This window comes from Abramis brama, assembly GCF_963993115.1.
Source record: "Abramis brama genome assembly, chromosome: 15".
NCBI lineage: Eukaryota > Metazoa > Chordata > Actinopteri > Cypriniformes > Leuciscidae > Abramis > Abramis brama.
In genome coordinates, this window is record NC_139977.1 from 36161062 (window position 1) to 36182631 (window position 21570).

General features: G+C 35.7%; 1 protein-coding gene and 1 long non-coding RNA gene across 3 annotated transcripts in view; one reads left to right on the forward strand and one right to left on the reverse strand.

The window, feature by feature from the left end:
- LOC311096819 (uncharacterized protein) overlaps nucleotides 1–21570 on the forward strand; it is a 291191-nt gene that overhangs the window by 59022 nt on the left and 210599 nt on the right. The window lies entirely within an intron of this gene.
- LOC311096841 lies at nucleotides 1407–4326 on the reverse strand. The gene is made up of 5 exons (XR_014609141.1): nucleotides 4242–4326; nucleotides 3905–4053; nucleotides 3632–3696; nucleotides 3244–3412; nucleotides 1407–3125 (listed from the first exon to the last, which is right to left on the reverse strand). It is a non-coding gene; the product is annotated as an uncharacterized lncRNA (long non-coding RNA).

The window sequence follows — 21570 nt, forward strand, 5'->3', positions numbered from 1 at the left end:
TTCAAAAATTTGCATGCCGCCTTTTCTTTCCCATTTTTGTTCGCTGAGGTGGAGCTGCGATGAAATATTGTTCTTGTGTAAATACTTTCCAGCATTTCAGTAATAAAAGTTTACATCTTGCGTACGGTGCTCGGCAGTGATCAAAAAGGATTTAAACCGTGAATTTTGAATCTCTTGTAAACTCAGAGATGTGGATTCAGACGGCAATTAAATTACCACACGACCTGTTTGTCACAAAAACAGAAGGTACTAATTTGGCCAGGGATTTTTACGCGGATTGGGTGAGAAAAACACTGATATTATGGATTCGGACGGCAATAAAATCACCGACTTACCCCTGTAAATGTTTAAAATACTGTACGAGCCCATGAGAAACAATATTAGCGTCCGAATAGGACTTAACTGACAGTAGCCTATGCTTTCACTGGCCTTTAAAAGAGCGTTTTAATTCAATTCATAATATTGTATAATAATATAATTAAAAATCTAACAACAATCAGTGTAATGACAATTTTATTCTTTGCATGAAAACACTTGAATTAGCCTAATTTAATACTGTCTGGGTGTATTAAAACTTCAGAATTATATTCATTTAGACCTGCAACAACGCTAAGAGAGAGCTACGAATGGTCCAGACCAACCTTACGAAAGTGTGACTTACAGAAGATATACTTAGCGTACGAACGTTTCGGGAACCGTCCCATAAGGTTAAGAGAGAGGTTAAGGAATAGGTTAAGAACTACTTAGAGATAAGAACGCTTTGGGAAACCGGGCCCAGAACTTTTTGTGTTTATTTGCACATTGTACTTTGTGTCTATGAGCGAAGGTCAGAGAGTAAACTGTGTTTCACTCCTGCAGGGTTCAGTGACTGATATTAGAGCTGGTGGACAAGATCAGACATGAACTCTTCCACAGAAACAGCTGATAGCTTTACTATTCTGAACAATTCATGAAACTTTATATTACCTGCACTTCTTGTGTTTATTTCCTCTTTATGATGAATCACTTGTATTTCTTCTTCATTCCTCTTGAATTGAATTGTTTGCATTATTGACTGTTGTTTACTGTGAATAAATCTATACTGTATCAAACACTAAATAAAGATTGATTGATTGATTGACTTGTTTTCATATACAAGTATATTAATTTTGCGTCTGCTTAATAAATGTAAAGTAAATGCCAATGGTTATAAAAACAAAACAAGATAACATTCGATAACTTCTGTCTAGATTGTCTGAAAATGTGAGATGAATTTAGTGAACATCGTCAAATAAATGTGAAAACAAAACATCTTTTGGATTTATCAGTTTAAAAATGCTGGTCTCTCTCCAGTCTTAACTATGGCATGTATTCGATGATTTCACTAAAACAAATGTCCTACATTAGAAGAGAATGAGATGCTGGCTCACAGGATGATATTTATTATAACTCTTTTGAGTTCTGACTGCAAACACACTCAATGTTACGATGAGAATAAGATCAGACACACAGTTCAATCAGTGTCAGAAGAACAGAAGATCACATCATCATCTATATTTATTATATTAAGGCCCTCAGCCTTGCTGCTCCACCAGAGGCCCTCAGCCTTTAGTTTAGGGGTCAGAAACAGTGAAGAGAAAATCTGAGAATCTGATCTGAAGCTCAATGAGGATCATCATGAAGCACAAAATCAACAACACTCAAAAACATCAGCTCCTATTCCGTCAGTTTTATGAGGAAAGGAAAGTGTAGAAAACACAAACTATAGTTGCTCTTAAAAAAATGCTGTCATGAAAACTGGGATTAATACTGAATAACTGTATAGCGACAAAGGCCATGAAAGTTAAAAACAGTTTTAAGATAAAATAAAAGGGGTGGGGAGGGGGGGGCACTATAATTACAGTTATAGTGAAGAAAGAATTACAGTAGTTTATAGACTCACTTCATTTTCCAAGTGGTTTCCACACTTTCTGAAAGTAAAGCACACCAGGAAGATATAATCACAGTAAATAAAAATTAATGGATTTAACATGAGCTTTTTGTGGCATGATGCTTGGTTTTAAGTTAATTTTCATATATTATTTTGTATCATTTTATTATACTGTAACACTCTCAAAATACAAATATTTAAGTCATTTCCCAATGCAAAAAGATGTGTGTTATACAAACACCCAGAATATACATATCATTAATCAACCACATGAGCAAAATCCACCTTATCATAACTTATAGTAGTCCACATAGTCTTTGCACTAACATATGAATCGCATATCTCTTAAAGGACAATTCCAGTGAAAAATGAACCTAGGGGTAATTAACACATGGTTACCGAGTCGATCGTTCTCTGGGATGCGTTTTCATTAAAATCGAATGTAAAGAGTTTTATCTTTAAAAACAGATTAGCTCATAACACTAGTATATGGGGCACAGAGTAAGTAAAAGTAAATCGCTAGTTAATACCACTAACAAGGCTCAAAATAGCCTCACACTAACACGGTAGCATAATGAGGGTCCCTACATGCAAACCGAAGCATTGAGAACTTTGTAAGTGTACAGACAGTTTAATAAGAAGATACTTTATAAAGACAGAACATTACGCATTTACAGACAGGATCCATCTTGGTAAACAGTCTCGATTAGTCGAGCCACGAACGCCGTGCTATGTTAGATTTCACAAACGTAATTCCTACTTCTTAACACAACTACCATTAAAGGCCCACCGACCCTTTAGATTCAGTCAGTCTCTGAACTACAGTATTAATATCATGTGACTAAAGCCAGAAAAATATACACAAGTACGAGAAGTCAAACACAAGATTTGGCCAAACACTGGACAATTTAATGCTCTTCAATATGAAGTGAATATTACTTGCTTGTTAATTGTATACATTTATAAATATGAAAATTTAACTAAATATGTAAACTGTCCAGATGAAATACACTGAAATATTCAAAATACAACAACAGATTTCTGTCTAGCTTTGTCGTACAAAATTTCGATACAAAAATATATACAGAAATATATACAACATATACATAAATCCTAAACACAGCTGTTCTTGAGAACATGATGAAGGGTTTGATGAGAATCTCCTCAGTTTTGACATCAGAATCAAACTGTACAGGCTCGTCTGGATCACAGGAGACTAGAAATCACAAATATATATCAGACTATCCTCATTGCTTTGGATTATGTTCTCAATTTAAAACAGACTAAAATGTGATGAAGGATTAAATTAAGTTCCATAATAATCAAACACTCACAGTCTGGATTTAGTTTCTCCATACTGTCACATCTATCAAGTCTCTGTCCTCTTTCCTCTGGTGATTCACTGGTGTGTGTCTCATTTCTGTCCTCCATTTTTCTCTCAGTCTTCTTGTTTTCTGCTGATCTGTGATTTCTGCTGATTTTCTTTCTCCTCTTCATTTGAATCTGTTCAATCACACAGACAGAGTTTCATTAAAGCGATATAACATCATATCACGAGACATCAGATCAACTCCTGATCAACATCTGCATGAGCTCAGTGTTATTACAGCATCTCAGATTAACTCTACAATATTCACAATAATCAATGATGATGACAAATGACAAATATAGAAATGTGAGTTTATGTGTGAGTCCTGATAATAAACATCTTTCTCTTCTCACCTCATGTTTGATCATATTTGATTCATCAGAACGACACTTTACAGCTCCGACTGGATCAACAGAGACTGGAAATGAAGAAAACAACCCGTTATCATCATAATTATAATACAGAGACTGAACTGATGATATAGACTCAGATCATCTAACGGAGAACATGCACTTAAAATATAGAATATAAAACATTTGTGATAAAATAGCAAATAATCCAGTCATCATATGAAGATAAAGCTCCTCAGTAAAGATGAGAAATGAAATATGAAACATGTTTCTCGCCTGTGAGAAGAAGAGAGATGTAGAATAATCCAGAGTTTATTAAATCACACTGAATATATAAAGATAAAGTCCTTCTTCTGTAGTTTGTAATGGTCCAGATATATTCCTGTCATGCATTCATTTCTCTTGTGTTCAGATTCTGCATAAATCTGTTAGAAAAAAAAGACAGAGATTTAATATATAGTTAAAGTGAAATTTCACATTTCTTAGTGATTTTTTAAATACATATTTATCTTTCAGTTTCACTACAATACTTTGTACTGTAACATCTCTGTTCATAATTAATATCTAAAAAAATACTCTTATAAAATGTTTAAAGATGAAAGTGTTTAATTACCTTGTGATGATCTGGACAGAGAGAAGCTCCAGTGTTACTGAGAGTCTGAGGAGCAGAACTGACTTTATACACTTACTAACGACACTCCTTCTTCATCTTATAACCCCGCCTCTCTCCTACTGTCACTGTTGACACCACACGCCACTCCTTCCTGTTTTACAGGTTTAGCTCAACCCACACAGGGAAACTTTTTGAGCAATCTTGTTTAAAATAAGAGTGTTAAAAGTGTTAAAATAAGAGTGTTAAAGTGTTAAAATAAGAGTGTTTTATTTGAACACTTTAACACTCTTATTTTAATACGTTAACACTCTTATTTGAACACTTTGAGTGTTAAAGTGTTAAAATAAGAGCGTTAAAGTGTTAAAATAAGAGTAAAAATAAGTTTATATTATATTTAAAAAATTCCTTATTTTAATATTTTATACTTATTTCGTCTGTAAGATATAGTTGATTATTAATAAGCATAACAGTGGAAACTAATCTCATGTTTTCTAATAATATTACAGACCAACATTTGACACACAATAACACTTTACATTCAAACACAAGCTCTTCTTTCTGCCCAATCTTTATCAGCAGTAAATATTTACACATCATAGTAAAGTTGTAAGTTTTTTACTGTATTATTCACAGTTTTAATTAATCTTTTATTATTCAGTCAGATTTGTGTCATCAGCTTTTCCTCTGCTCTAACATCATTTTACTCATTTTATCTTCATGAAGTTGATCATAGAGAATAACACTGGATCATCTGAGTCAGATTTAGACACGTTCGATGCTAAACTCTTATCTTTACCACACATCAGGGGCCGTATTCACAAAGAATTTTAAGGCTAAAAGTAGCTCCTAACTGGCGAATTTAGGAGCAACTCCTAAAAATAATGGGCGTGTCACTCGTAACTTTAGGACTCCTAATTTTTTTTGACTAAGAGTAATTCAGGAAGCATTTTAGCCCTAAAAGTAGCACCTAAGCCTGGGACAGCTTAAAAGAAGTCGAGAGGACTCCTGACTCACTAAGACCTTCACAAACCGCTTTTTGTGGCATTTCACGTCGCGATGTTTTGAAATGCGTATGCGGCGGCTACAGGAGCTCCAATCACGAGGGAACAATTTTGCATTGTAGGCATAACTAGGGATGCAATAACAACAACCAAAACTAGGCTACTCATTGCATGTAAACTAATTGTAACGTTTCATTGTGAATCAAATTAAAATGTTCTTCTCTTTGCAAACGTAGACAGAGGCATATAGTGACAGATTAATTCAATAATGTTGCAAAGATAATGCATCAATCCATATGTTTCATTAGGCTACTAGGCTATTTGTTTTGCCTTACTCTTTATTCATTTAGGCTATTTATTCAGTTATTCATCATCTTCCGTCCTTCGCACTACTTGTGTAGCGCACGCATTCTCAGACCTGTCACCTGTCACTCATCATCGTAGGGGAAGTGTTTGGAATCATTCCCGCGTTACAATCATCAGCCAATCAAGGTGGCCACTTCAGTCAAGCTCGTGCATGAGTAATGACGTCATCCATAGCAACGAAGACTCACTCTTAGTTTAGGAGTTGTCATTTTTCTTTACTAAGAGTAGGTCTGAAAGGCGTTGTGAATCTAAAATCTTTTAGTGCAATTTAGGAGTACTCCTAGTGGTAAGATAAAATGCTTTGTGAATACGGCCCCTGTCGATCATAAAAGCGCATCTATCCATCATAAATGTGCATCTATCCATCATAAATGTGCATGTATCCATCGTAAAAGTGCATCTGTCCATCATAAAAGTGCATCTGTCCATCATAAAATTGCATCTATCCATCATGAAAGTGCATCTATATCATCATAAAAGTGCATCTATCCATCATAAAAGTGCATCTGTCCATCATAAAATTGCATCTATCCATCATGAAAGTGCATCTATATCATCATAAAAGTGCATCTATCCATCATAAAAGCGCATCTGTCCATCATAAAAGTGCATCTATATCATCAAAAAAGTGCATCTGTCCATCATAAAAGTGCATCTGTCCATCATAAAAGTGCATCTGTCCATCATAAAAGTGCATCTGTCCATCATAAAAGTGTATCTGTCCATCATAAAAGTGCATCTATCCATCATAAAAGTGCATCTGTCCATCATAAAAGTGCATCTATATCATCAAAAAAGTGCATCTGTCCATCATAAAAGTGCATCTATCCATCATAAAAGTGCATCTATCCATCATAAAAGTGCATCTGTCCATCATAAAAGTGCATCTATATCATCAAAAAAGTGCATCTGTCCATCATAAAAGTGCATCTGTCCATCATAAAAGTGCATCTGTCCATCATAAAAGTGTATCTGTCCATCATAAAAGTGCATCTGTCCATCATAAATGTGCATCTGTCCATCATAAGTGCATAAACGTGCATCTGTCCATCATAAAAGTGCATCTGTCCATCATAAGTGCATAAACGTGCATCTGTCCATCATAAAAGCGCATCTATCCATCATAAAAGTGCATCTATATCATCATAAAAGTGCATCTGTCCATCATAAAAGTGCATCTGTCCATCATAAAAGTGCATCTGTCCATCATAAGTGCATCTGTCCATCATAAAAGTGCATCTGTCCATCATAAAAGTGCATCTGTCCATCATAAATGTGCATCTGTCCATCATAAAAGTGCATCTGTCCATCATAAAAGTGCATCTGTCCATCATAAAAGTGCATCTGTCCATCATAAGTGCATCTGTCCATCATAAGTGCATCTGTCCATCATAAGTGCATCTGTCCATCATAAGTGCATCTGTCCATCATAAGTGCATCTGTCCATCATAAAAGTGCATCTGTCCATCATAAAAGTGCATCTGTCCATCATAAAAGTGCATCTGTCCATCATAAATGTACATCTGTCCATCATAAAAGTGCATCTGTCCATCATAAGTGCATCTGTCCATCATAAAAGTGCATCTGTCCATCATAAAAGTGTATCTGTCCATCATAAAAGTGCATCTGTCCATCATAAACGTGCATCTGTCCATCATAAAAGTGCATCTGTCCATCATAAGTGCATAAACGTGCATCTGTCCATCATAAAAGCGCATCTATCCATCATAAAAGTGCATCTATCCATCATAAAAGTGCATCTGTCCATCATAAAAGTGCATCTATATCATCATAAAAGTGCATCTGTCCATCATAAAAGTGCATCTGTCCATCATAAAAGTGCATCTGTCCATCATAAAAGTGCATCTGTCCATCATAAAAGTGCATCTGTCCATCATAAAAGTGCATCTGTCCATCATAAAAGTGTATCTGTCCATCATAAAAGTGCATCTATCCATCATAAAAGTGCATCTGTCCATCATAAAAGTGCATCTATATCATCAAAAAAGTGCATCTGTCCATCATAAAAGTGCATCTATCCATCATAAAAGTGCATCTATCCATCATAAAAGTGCATCTGTCCATCATAAAAGTGCATCTATATCATCAAAAAAGTGCATCTGTCCATCATAAAAGTGCATCTGTCCATCATAAAAGTGCATCTGTCCATCATAAAAGTGTATCTGTCCATCATAAAAGTGCATCTGTCCATCATAAATGTGCATCTGTCCATCATAAGTGCATAAACGTGCATCTGTCCATCATAAAAGTGCATCTGTCCATCATAAGTGCATAAACGTGCATCTGTCCATCATAAAAGCGCATCTATCCATCATAAAAGTGCATCTATATCATCATAAAAGTGCATCTGTCCATCATAAAAGTGCATCTGTCCATCATAAAAGTGCATCTGTCCATCATAAGTGCATCTGTCCATCATAAAAGTGCATCTGTCCATCATAAAAGTGTATCTGTCCATCATAAAAGTGCATCTGTCCATCATAAATGTGCATCTGTCCATCATAAAAGTGCATCTGTCCATCATAAAAGTGCATCTGTCCATCATAAAAGTGCATCTGTCCATCATAAGTGCATCTGTCCATCATAAGTGCATCTGTCCATCATAAGTGCATCTGTCCATCATAAGTGCATCTGTCCATCATAAGTGCATCTGTCCATCATAAGTGCATCTGTCCATCATAAAAGTGCATCTGTCCATCATAAAAGTGCATCTGTCCATCATAAATGTACATCTGTCCATCATAAAAGTGCATCTGTCCATCATAAGTGCATCTGTCCATCATAAAAGTGCATCTGTCCATCATAAAAGTGTATCTGTCCATCATAAAAGTGCATCTGTCCATCATAAACGTGCATCTGTCCATCATAAAAGTGCATCTGTCCATCATAAGTGCATAAACGTGCATCTGTCCATCATAAAAGCGCATCTATCCATCATAAAAGTGCATCTATCCATCATAAAAGTGCATCTGTCCATCATAAAAGTGCATCTATATCATCATAAAAGTGCATCTGTCCATCATAAAAGTGCATCTGTCCATCATAAAAGTGCATCTATCCATCATAAAAATGCATCTATATCATCATAAAAGTGCATCTGTCCATCATAAAAGTGCATCTATATCATCATAAAAGTGCATCTATCCATCATAAAAGTGCATCTGTCCATCATAAAAGTGCATCTATATCATCATAAAAGTGCATCTGTCCATCATAAAAGTGCATCTATATCATCATAAAAGTGCATCTGTCCATCATAAAAGTGCATCTATATCATCATAAAAGTGCATCTGTCCATCATAAAAGTGCATCTGTCCATCATAAGTGCATCTGTCCATCATAAAAGTGCATCTGTCCATCATAAAAGTGCACCATTTTTAAACTTTTTTGTTTTGGGATTGGGGGGATGTAAAAAACAGCTTGCATCACAATAGGTGTAATTGTGATTGTCAAAACATTTAGTAACTAAAAAGAATTGTATTAAGTTCAGTGACAACATGTTACAATGTTTACATGGTACAATGACTGGTAGGCTGCTGTTTTTTATTATAAGGGTTAACACAACTTTCACTTTCAGTTCAGTTCTTGGGATTTGATTTCAATCTTGATTCAATATTGACTGATTTGGATAAATATTAGGTGCAGTAGATAGTCTACATGTTATTTTTTCTCAAGAAAAAATATCTCACATAATGCTGTAAACATACAGAGAACCCTATCAGCTGGTATTATTAAAGGTTACTGAGAACAGGCGCGCTCAACTCCCAGACCGTTTATGGGTGCGAGTTATAAAGAAGTTATCAAATAAAGATGAAAACTTTACTAATTATATCTCTAATTATATCTCAGATATTTATTTATACCATGTCCACACAGACGCGCTTCAGCCTAAGCCAGGGATGGGCAACTTCGGTCCTGGAGGGCCACTGTCCTCCCTAATCAAACACACCTGAACAAGCTAATCAAGGTCCTCAGGATTACTAGAAAATTACAGGCAGGTGATTTTTTCAGGGTTGGAGCTAAACTCTGTAGGACAGTGGCCCTCCAGGACCGAAGTTGCCCATCCCTGGCCTAAGCCATCATCAGTGTGTGGTGTGAAACACCAAAAGGATTGCTTTTAAACATCACAGGTGAACCCCATTAACGTCATCGAATCATCTGCACCGTCAGGTTACCAACATTGTAGTCTCAGCCTCAGACGTCACGCCCACGGAACGTTGGCTAAACGTCTGATGCATATGGTACACTTAACTGGAAACACTTCAGGAATGTCGAAGTCGTCATCTGATTGGTTGAATTTTATCGGATTTCCGGGGGCGCGAGTGTCGCGTTTATTTTCGGTCCGCCGGGAAACAAAGCGCAGACGTGTGATTGCGGAAGAAAAACTGTTGTGTTTACATGAGTGACAATGAGCATTTATCAAGATCAGCTAAACGTAGGATTCTCAAAAGTATGCGAGGTTATACGTGCACGAACAGATCAATGACTTACTGCTTGTTTTCTTCTCCTTCTTTGATTTTCTATGCTGACTGACTTGTTGCACGCCGGTCTGTTGTTGTGGGGACATTTCCACGCCCCGAAACGTGACGCTGAACGAAACGAACTGTAATTGGTTGTTTGACATGTCGGTCAAACGGCCTTATGGGCGGGCCTTGGCCAAAGAAAGCTGCTATGAATTCCAGACCTTCAGCCGTCAGTCTGAAGGTCTGGCTACGCGAGACTACCAACATTGTAGAAACACACAAGGAATAACACAACAAAACAGGCCATAGATAATGCTCACATGTAACCCTTATGAACAATTACCAAAAAAATAAAAAAGACAAGAGTAAAAAAATCAAAAGGGGGTATGGTATGCCCGTTTTATTGACGAACTTACCGTCCAATGATTCTAGGTGGTCTTGGAAATGATTGGCTGGAGTTTTTCGAGTCCTGCCCGTTCCACAGATGATTAAATTGCTTAATTTTCATTTCAGTGCTTCTAACTCAGTGGCTGTAAGTGGGTTAGGAATAGGATTTCAAGTGATTTTGAAAAAATGGACAAAAAAGAGAATCACATACCCCACCTTTAACTCTCTTTTTGTTTTACCAACATAACAGAGCCCACATGGGCATTTAAGTAAGTACACAACAAAGGACGTACGGCAAGTAATTCTCCCTCTCACAGAGAATGTCTTGCCAGTCCGTGGATGTGAAAAAGAATTACCTAATCATCGCATTACAATTCACGCAACTCCTACAAGGTAGGGTGACCATATTCCAGGACATGTCCGGCCGGGGTTTCGAGATCGCCCAAAATATCCGGGATACGGCTTTTGCTTAATCGTCGCCATTCATTTTGTTTACATGCACACCTTTTGATTCAGTAGGACTGAATTAATTCCGATTGGTGAATCTGAATGTAGTGTTTACATGAACGCTAAACAGGTTGATGTGCGTTTTAGCATTGCTAAGAAAATTCCTGTGTTTTCGTCTCGATCGGGATCCGTGTGAAGCAGAATGCATGACCTGCAAAGCTGGCACGTATGTGTCAGTGTCAAATAATGTAATAATGTAAACATAATGAATGGTGACTGTAGAAAGCAAAAGCCGAATCCCGGGCATTTTGGGCGATCTCGAAATCCTGGCCAAACATGTCCTGGTTAAACAGGACATATGGTCACCCTACTACAAGGGAAATTGCCCGGATCAAGGGCTGTAAGCCAACTGGTAGGCGGAGTGTAAGAATCAGCTCTAACTAACATATCTCTCAAATTATGCGACCTCTTATTGGCAAAAAGTGGAGGGTTTTGAAAAGACTGGCCGATCTGTGTGTCACTAGATAAAACATGCCAATGCTTATTCACTATTGATTTAATCTCACCCGAAAGGGGAGAAAATGTCGTAGATAAGACAACTTGATTATCTGTAATGGCTGTTTTTTTTCTTAAAAAGTGATTCTCGTTCAATGCCACGTACCCTATCCAAACTTGAGTCGAGATTTGTATTATCGTAACCTTTAGAAAGGAAACGGTCATATACTTATGTTTAAATTTGTGTTCAATTTATTTAATTTGTTAATTATTTTTTTCTTTTATTTTTTTCTTTTATTATTATTTTCTTTTCTTTTTTACTCGTATTTTTTTTGGTAAAATTTTGTTCATAAGGGTTACATGTGAGCATTATCTATGGCCTGTTTTGTTGTGTTATTCCTTGTGTGTTTCTACAATGTTGGTAACCTGACGGTGCAGATGATTTGATGACGTTAATGGGGTTCACCTGTGATGTTTAAAAGCAATCCTTTTGGTGTTTCACACCACACACTGATGATGGCTTAGGCTGAAGCGCGTCTGTGTGGACATGATTTAAATAAATATATGAGATATAATCAGAGAGTTTGGTTTTTCATCTTTATTATTAAAGGTTAAAAATAACAAATTAAATTAAATATAATGTGGTTTTCATTATAACAACAATTATTTAATGGCACAAATAAAAAAAGAATAGTGCACATATTTAGCAAAATACAACTCTCTATAGCTATTTTTTCTAGTCAACTAAAGTGCTGGTCATTAATGGATTTCCTGAGGTAAATGCAACATTCTGTGCTGTAATTATTCTCCTGCTGTTTTATTACACAATGCAATCACGCAGGGGCGTTCCCACAGTGTCTCGACACCGCTCGAGTTCCCTTGAAATATTCCTTTAATGCTCATGTAAATATAGCCTCAGTAAAATAGCCTAAATATTACTCATGCACTAAGGTAAGCCTACACAGTTCTCTCTGTTCTTAGTGGAAAAAGCATGCGTGTTACGTTATTATCTGACTGATAAATAAAGTAACTAATCACAAATTTTTACTTAAGTTACTTATGCGTTAAAAAACATAATTTTCTCATAACACACACACACGCGTGCACGCACACTGTAAAAAATAATTCTGTGGCTTAGTAAATATTACAGAAAATATTTAACTTTATTAACTTAATAAAATCTCTGAATATCGTTTACTTGATTGTTTGAGTTAAACATACCAAAATAATTTAGTAAAAATCCAACAGTTAATTTTATCTAAAATTTACAGTCATATTTAAGCTTTTTTCACTAAAAGAATTTAGTATTTGACTAACCAATTATTTCTGTATAATATACTTAATATATTTGTGAAATTTCTATCAAAATATTTGAGAATGTTGAATTAAACTGATCTGTTTCAAGAAACAAAAATATTACTTAATTCAAATATTATTAATATATTTAAAGGAGCTGTATGTAAGAAATCTATTTCAATTAATCATAAAATGGCCCTGATGTGTCACTAGACATTAAGAAATCATGTTAATTTCAAATACTTATATCACTGACAACAGTAGTATGGCTAGGATATTGTCATTTAAAAAGTGGACTTGCAGCCCTCAACTGATGTTGATGTTGTCATTTTGTGTTTTGGCCTGACGCGCCTCCCTCCACCTATCTACCAATCACGAAGTCAGTAGTGTTTCGGGATCCGGGTTGCCAGCTTTGCTCTAACCTACCCTAACTCTAGTTGGAATAATAATGTCTAACGTTACTAAATCAAAAAGACCTCGTTATAATTCAGAAATTCGTCGTGACAAAGTCCGAAATAAAACCAGAATTTGTATAGGAGATGCTTTTGAAAGATGGAGACGGCTGAAAACGGAGAAGAATTTGAACACAGACGCCAACGTAGCTAATTTTCTCCTGGACAGGTAAGATTCATCTAACTTGTGCTTGGCTAACTTGTACTTGATATCAATGCACATATCATATATTCATGACAGTCGAACAAAGTTATGCATGTTCGTGCAAAGTATTAACGTTAGCTCACATGGACGTATGCTAACATTAGCAATGCATAGGAGCCCGTTTCTCTGTCATTATGCTGAGACGCTGAGGAAAACAACATTAGCACGCCCATTATGGCAATTTGAAACGTAATTGAGACAGAAGCCTAACTTTACCCCAGAAAAAATGATTCGACATTCGTTCTTCACATATATCGTGGACTAAGTTACACTTGCTGCAAGTTGACCTGTATTTCACATCACATATTTTAGCGTGTTATGGACGCATGCTGCAGGGTAACTGTTAAGTAAAAAAAATACAGCTGGTCACTTTCACTTATAGCATCAGCTAAATGAATAGCTGTATTACACATAGTGACATAGGCTTGTGCTTGTACTTACATTAATGACAGATACATAACGTTACAAGTTAGACTTACAGCTACCGTTCTGTCTGTCACATACGAGCATAACGTTACATATTTACGATTATATTGTCACATACGAGCATAACTTACATCTTTACGATACTGTCACATACGAGCATACATCTTTACGATACTGTCACATACGAGCATACATCTTTACGATTATATTTAACTAATGACGATTGGTAAATTTTTTAAACACATAATTACTCATCAAAATATCTCTCATGAAGCATAAACATAATTAACAGAAAAAAACTTACTGTGTACGTCTCGTCGGAAGCTCATTGAAGCAGCCTACATTTCTGCTGAATTCAGCTTATCTGGCAACCTCGAGTCAGGGGGGAGGGGGAGGGGATACACCGCTCTATAGTATTTTTAAAGTGATTGCAGTACCAGTTTTGGCCACAATCCTACATACAGTTCCTTTAACTAGGGTGACCATACGTCCTGTTTTACCCGGACATATCTGGCCAGGATTTCGAGATCGCCCAAAATGCTCGGGATTCGTCTTTTGCTTTCTACAGTCACCATTCATTATGTTTACATTATTACGTTATTTGACACTGACACGTACGTGCCAGCTTTGCAGGTCATGCATTCTGATTCACACGGATCCCGATCGAGACGAAAACACAGGAATTTTCTTAGCAATGCTTACACGCACATCAACCGATCACTTGTTTAGCGTTCATGTAAACACTACATTCAGATTAACCAATCGGAATTAATTCAGTACTACTGAATCAAAAGGTGTACATGTAAACAAAATGAATGGCGACGAGAAAGCAAAAGCCGAATCGCGGATATTTTGGGCGATCTCGAAATCCCGGCCGGACATGACCTGGAATATGGTCACCCTACTTTAACACTCTTAAGAAATTGAGTAAGTTTACTCAATTAAAACAATTCACCCTTCCCCCGCCCTCTGACATGACACAACTCAATGGTTGAGTGAGCGCGCGGTGTTTGAACTCTCCAGTCTCCAGAACAACAGTTCTTCTCGTCTCAGCGCCGCAGAATTGGTGCATTTCCTCTGTGAAATTCAGGTTTGTGAATGTTTTATTTTATCTATAAAATCATGCGCTTTAAATTTTATTTAATGCAAAACAACATACAGAGGCGTAATGTGACACCTGAACGAGAGTCGCGCCTGTCTTTACAGTCTACGACTTTGACATATGGAGCATATGGAGACGGAGGGAAGTCTCTCGCAGGTCCTCTGTTCTAATACGCTACATTTCCCGCTCGGTCAAAACCACGCCCATCAACGTACCAATGTGGGGAGGCGTCGCGACACACCACGCGTCGTGTCGCAAAAGTGGATCAGCGCCGTAAGTTATACGGTCTTTTCGCGTGATTGAAACGCCTTGCATAAAACACACAACTTTATTCCTAATGATAATGAATATAATTAATTTGTATGATAAAATGTCCTCAGAACTGTACACTGTTTGTTTATTGGCAGGTTATGGCAGTCGCTCGCAGTATCTTTCGGCTGTGAGCGAAATGCAGGACAGCGGTATGAAGTTCGAAGTTCACCCGCAGAGCGCGAGTCCGTCTCCGGCACGAGAACCAGCGCTGATCCAGTGGAGATGGGATAACAGACCGATTGATTACACTTGAATTAGGCTACCTGAATGTTTAAATGTTTAATTTGTACTTCTAAAATGTTTGTTAACTGAGTTTAAATGTAGGCAATATTGTATAAATGTTAAAAACAGTGTAAAATGTGCTGTATTGCTGTAACTTACTCATCGACAATAAAGGCCAAGTCATGTATACTGGTGGTTGTATGGAATACTATTTTACAAAGGTTTAGAGGAAATAAAAAAGTTAATATTACTCAAAAATAAAAACAATTAAAATTACTCATAAATATTGTTTTTTAAATGTTTAAATGTTACATTATTTCTACTCAATTTTATTTGTTAATGTACCAGATGCAGTTACTCAGATTTACTTAATTTTTTTTACTTGCATTTACTCAATTCATACAGTATATTTCATTGATTTCACAGCTTTAAAATTTACTCAGTTTTTTTGAGTGTAAAAATGTTTCACCAAAAAAATTGAGTAAATAATAGTTAAACTTTTTAGAGTGCACGCACGCACACACACTCACATACACGCACACAAACACCCTCACAGACACAAGAATATAAAATAAATATTGGTTGACTGGGATGTTTGAGTCAATATGCACGATACATTTAAAAACATGTCCAACCAGAAAAATTAAATCAACAATGACTTTGCCATGTTGACGCATAAAATACACAGTAATACACGTGATAAACCAGAAGATTATGAAGATTAAGTTGATTGCGAGGGTTGACGGAACTGTTACTGTCCCGACCAGTTCTGCACCGTCACAGAAGTTTATCAGTGGCACGTGTTTTTAACATTGCCAATTTAAATATTCAAGCGCAAGATGCAAAAGAGAACTAAACTCGACATATATCCGAAACGCACCCCCAGAAAGCCATGTCTCAGACAGCGTTAACACTGAATTGAGTTTTCCTTCTCATCCTCTTGCGCTTGAACACACAAATTCACACAAATTATGTCAAAATTCTCTCCTTGGCAAGGAATGGAGGATTCTAGTATAGTCAGTTATGTCTAAACTGAATGACAACGCATGTGTACATAATATCAGTTTATTGGATCTGTGCATTATTCTTAAAGTGACAGGAGCCTAATATTCCTGCCACTGTCTGTGTTTTTAATGTTAATCAAACAACAAAAGACAAAGAAAAAAAAAATCACTCAGTGCTCTTGACTGAATAACTTTTTTAACTTAAATAATGATTAATCTTCAGATAGCACTTTATTTTACAGTCCTATTCCTCATACACATACCTTATGTACTTATATAATATATAATACATATAATGCCCAGTACTTTCTTAGGTAAGTACACTAATTACACGCAAGTACACGTACTGTAAAATAAAGTTCAACCAATCTTTATTTAATGTACAGTTACGATTAAATGTAGTGTTATTTTATATTAGATTACTTTATTCAATTTCTGTACCTGAAAACTCAACCCTGTTGAAAAGCACTGTTCATTTAATTTGTATCTTTGTTCTATTGTATTTATTTGTGCTATTGCTTGTAATTTGATTATTTGTTCTTTACTTGTTTTTAATAATCTTAGTTAGGCTAGTAGGTTTTGCTGTGGTTTAAAAACTGGAATCTAGAATTGTATCTAAAATGTGTGAAAATGTTGGTACAGGACAAGTAAAACTGTTAACCACTGGGCCAGCAGAAAAACTGATATAATGACTGAATGAATACATGTCAGACCAACATTTGGTCATTTTTAGAATATCAATAGCCAATAACTGCATCTGCTTGCCTGACTAAAAGAGGCATCGTCTCTTTCGTGTCAATTCAATAAATATAAAAAAATAAAAATAAAATGGTGTTCATTTTATTTCAGGAATTTGTGCATTTGCCATCATTAAATGACTATAACAGCCATCTGCCACTGGCTGTCTAGAGATATATATCTTCTTGTATCAGTCAGTAAAAAACACAAACTGTTTGACCAAACCCTTGTGTATTCAGTTTAATTATACATCCTGATCAGTAAAACTGATGACTAAAATCAGTAAAATCTTATGGTCTAATGTCACGTTCTGTATACATATCCGGGTTTATAGTTGACAGAGGGTGTGTGTGTGTGTGGGGGGGGGGGGAGCTAAAACACTCTCAAGCTCAGACTGCACAAACAGAGATCTCAGAGCTGCAGAGGAGATTCTTTTCACAAGGTTAAAATTACTTTATTCTATTAAAAAAATGCATTGAAATCTCAAAATGAAACTGAAATGTAAATCTGTATTGCAATAAATAAATTACATTCTTTTTTAAAAGTATTTTAATTTATTAACATACTCATAAACACACTTGTTTGTAGCGCAATTGTTTTAAAGTTTACTGCACTTTAAGTGTGTCACTCATCAGACAGAACTGAAAATATTCTCTTTCCAAGAAAACTGAATTTAAAACCAGAATAGTTGCTCATCTATTGAAACAAATTATGTTAAATACTTTAAGAGTATTACCAACAGATATGTTTAAGGGTTAGGACCATGGGCGAGGCTAGCCCCTTTTTAGGGGTGCTTCAGCACCCCTAAAAAGGAGCTCAGCACCCCTAAAACTTGGAGTAAGAAATGTTATTATAAAAAAAAAAATTCGTCTTTGACAATGTTAAATAATGTCCAAAACATACTCCGTAGTTTGTGGTTTAAAATGTATGTGTAAGGATGAAAATGAAAACATCCCCGCTTAGCAAATGGTGTCATCCTCTCTTCTTCTACTTCTCCTCTGTACCTGCACCGCTCAGCACGGCCGTCATCCAGCGCGAAACACACGCAGAGTGAGAACCAAGGCGTCACTAGGCCCTTTTTAAACTTCTGCCTAGCCCCCCTAAACATTTGTGATTAAGTGTAGGCTACACAAATGCGTGTTCGCAGAAGCTGCTGAGCGCGAATTTTAGCAGCACGACTGACGCTTCAGTTTACGGTCAAGTGCGAGTTAAGAAGATGTAAGTAGCTAAACTAAACATTTTATATTTGACAGTTTTTTAGGTCATAAATGTTAAACGAATGACAAAAATAATTAGAAAACTAATCAACTTTTGTCTAATTTCGCCATTTTGAGCTGAAAATAGGCCTATATAACGTGTAATTATGTCATTGTGAGGGGACAAGAAACATTAACAAAGCCGTTTTCATAGGCACAAGATTAATAATGCATGTGTACATGTTGAGAATTAATATAATACAATTTATAGCCTTCAGTAAATTAAAAAAGTTCAGCTTTTAGGAAGGGAAGGGAAGAGACAGGGCAAGATCAGGAGACTGAGAGAAAAAGACAGAGTGATGGAGATGAGGAGAGAGCAGGTTTTAAATCTGTTTCTTATCCTTTTTTGGCCTTCAAACGTCTTGAAATGCACATATCAGAAATAAAAATGTTTAACCCCATAACAGCCTCAAGTTTATGACCTCTTTGATTATAAAGCCCTGTCTACGGCCATGTATTAGGCCTAGATCAATAATGAATGTGTACATATTGTGAATGAATTTAATAAACTTGGTTACCTAGCTTTCCTGGTAGCTTTGTCTGAAAAAATGATTCATAAATCAACTTGAATCAATCAGTTGACCCTATGTTTACTTTCTTCACTGACAGACAAAAATGAAAAGCCTATATTAGTCAAAGCAGCTTTAGGAGGGGAAGAGACAGAGCAAGATAAAAACAAAGAGAAAAAGAGTGTGATGCTGATGAGGTGAGAAAATAAACAGCTGCCCGCACATGGTTTTAAAGCTATTGTTATCCAATTTCTTTGGCCTTCAAAACATCTTAAAATGCACATATGTAGATCAGAGAAATCAAAATTTTCTCGGGGGAGCATGCCCCCGAACCCCCCTAAATACCTCACATTTGGTTCCTCAGTGATTATAAAACTGTGCCATATGCATATTGCTGGATGAATTAATGAAACTAGTTAATAATGAGCATTAGACCATAAACTAACTTTTTTTTTTTTTTTTAAATCATACCCTCATTGGGGGCTGAGCCCCCCTAAAACGAAAATCCTAGAATCGCCCCTGGTTAGGACAATATATCAATTAAATAAAAATACAACAACTAAATCATTCTGGTAACACTTTACAATAAGGTTCATTAGTTAACTACATTAGTTAACATTAACTAATAATGAACTGCACTTATACAGCATTTGTTCATCTTTGTTAATGTTAATTTCAACATTTACTAATACTTTATTAAAATCTTGTTAACATTAGGTAATGCACTGTGAACTAACATGAACAAACAATGAACAGCTTTATTTTCATTAACTAACATTAACAAAGATTAACAAAAACAGTAATAAATGTATTGCTCATTGTTAGTTCATGTTAGTTAATGCATTAACTAATGTTTAATAAAGGAACCTTATTGTAAAGTGTTACCATCATTCTTGATGAAAAACGAAATACAGACTTTAATAGTAAGTGCTATAAAATAGTTTAAACTGCTAATACATATAAACAACTATAGGATCCTAGAAATGCAGTCCTGAAAATGCAGCCGGCTGGCATTGCAGGAATACCACAGTCATTTCAAGCCAATGTGAAGTTACATCTTCTCTGGTGTCTGAATGTGTCAAATCAATCCTGAACTTTACTATTCATCCACTTATATAAAACTATAAAGATAATCAGATGTTTCTGTTTTTACTGTCTAGTTTCTCAAGATCCAGAGTTTCATTCTGATGTTTCAGAGAGATTTACAGAAGAGGTGACACACACTAATCACATACACAAACTAAACAGAGTAAATTATACTTTACTGACAGTAACTGTGTGTGTTGAAGTTCTGAGAGTGTGTTCTCTTCAAACAGGTGCAGTGCCTTTTACCTGATCAGCAAAATATTTCTAAATATTCAGTCACTGCAAAAGTGATTGTTTTATATTGTTTATTTTTTAGCATTATTATCGACATTATACAAATATTATATATCTATATAGTAATCAACCGATATCATGTTCATAGTTAAGACAGACACTGTTACAGAATAAGATGTGTATACAGTAAATGGGTTTTAAAATTCTGTCATTAATTACTCAGCGTTTCCATCGTGTCGTTCCGAACCGTAAGACTTTCATCCATCTTCGGGACACAAATGAAGATCTTTTTGATGAAATCTGAGATTTCTCTTCCTCCATTGATTGATACGCAACTACTCTGACGCTTCAAAAAGTTCATAAAGAGACACAGTAGTAAAACTAATCCATATGAAATGAGCGGTTTAGTCCAAATTTTCATTAAAAATATCTTCATTTGAGTTTCAAAGATGAGCAGAAGTCTTACGAGTTTGAAGAGACTGTTTGATACATTAGTAAAACAGTAATTGTTGCTGTATTATGTTTTTTTAAACTATTCAAACATTTCATAGTTATGAAAACATATGTATATATGTATGATTAATTGCAAGTAGACTGGGATACAAAACACAGGAGAGAAACAAACAGACAGATCTACAGTATCAAACTAAATACATAACACCTCAAGCACAAAGGTCACTGAAAGCCTAGTGTATTTGTATTGATTGCTTTGCAGTATTTAATGTTGTACAAGACAGAATTGTTTTATTTCTAAGTGTGGCAGATCATTTCCTAAGTGTTGAGGTTTCTATAGTAAACTGAGCCAGTGAATGTTAGATCTTTTAGTTCTGCCTTTCCAGTTTACTGAACGAAATGAAGTGTATTGATTAATGCATTCAGATCTCTGTCAGAGTCCAATGAGGAATTTTGGAACAAAGGTTGCCTTCCTCACTGGTGTGATTTTTTTTTTGATTTTTTTTTTTGTTGTTGAATAAAATAACTTTTACTATCATACATCTAATCTACACAAGAGAGAATAAACCTGGTTCACTTTTTATGTAAAAATAAATAAAATTAAAACAGCTTCTTTTTTTCCTATTGTATTTTTTTCTTTCAGTGGGCAAAGATGAGTGAAAGAGAGAAATGTGTTTTTTTTTTATGGATTAGTTCACAAACTCTTACACCGATAGGGTTCTTACAAACTGACTTGAGCTTTCTGCCATTTACAGGATTTGCAGGATTTATATATTCCAATGAGTGATCATTTGTCAGTATATGCAACAGAACTGTTGGCAATATTCCTGGCCCTGCAGTGGATCGAGGAGAAG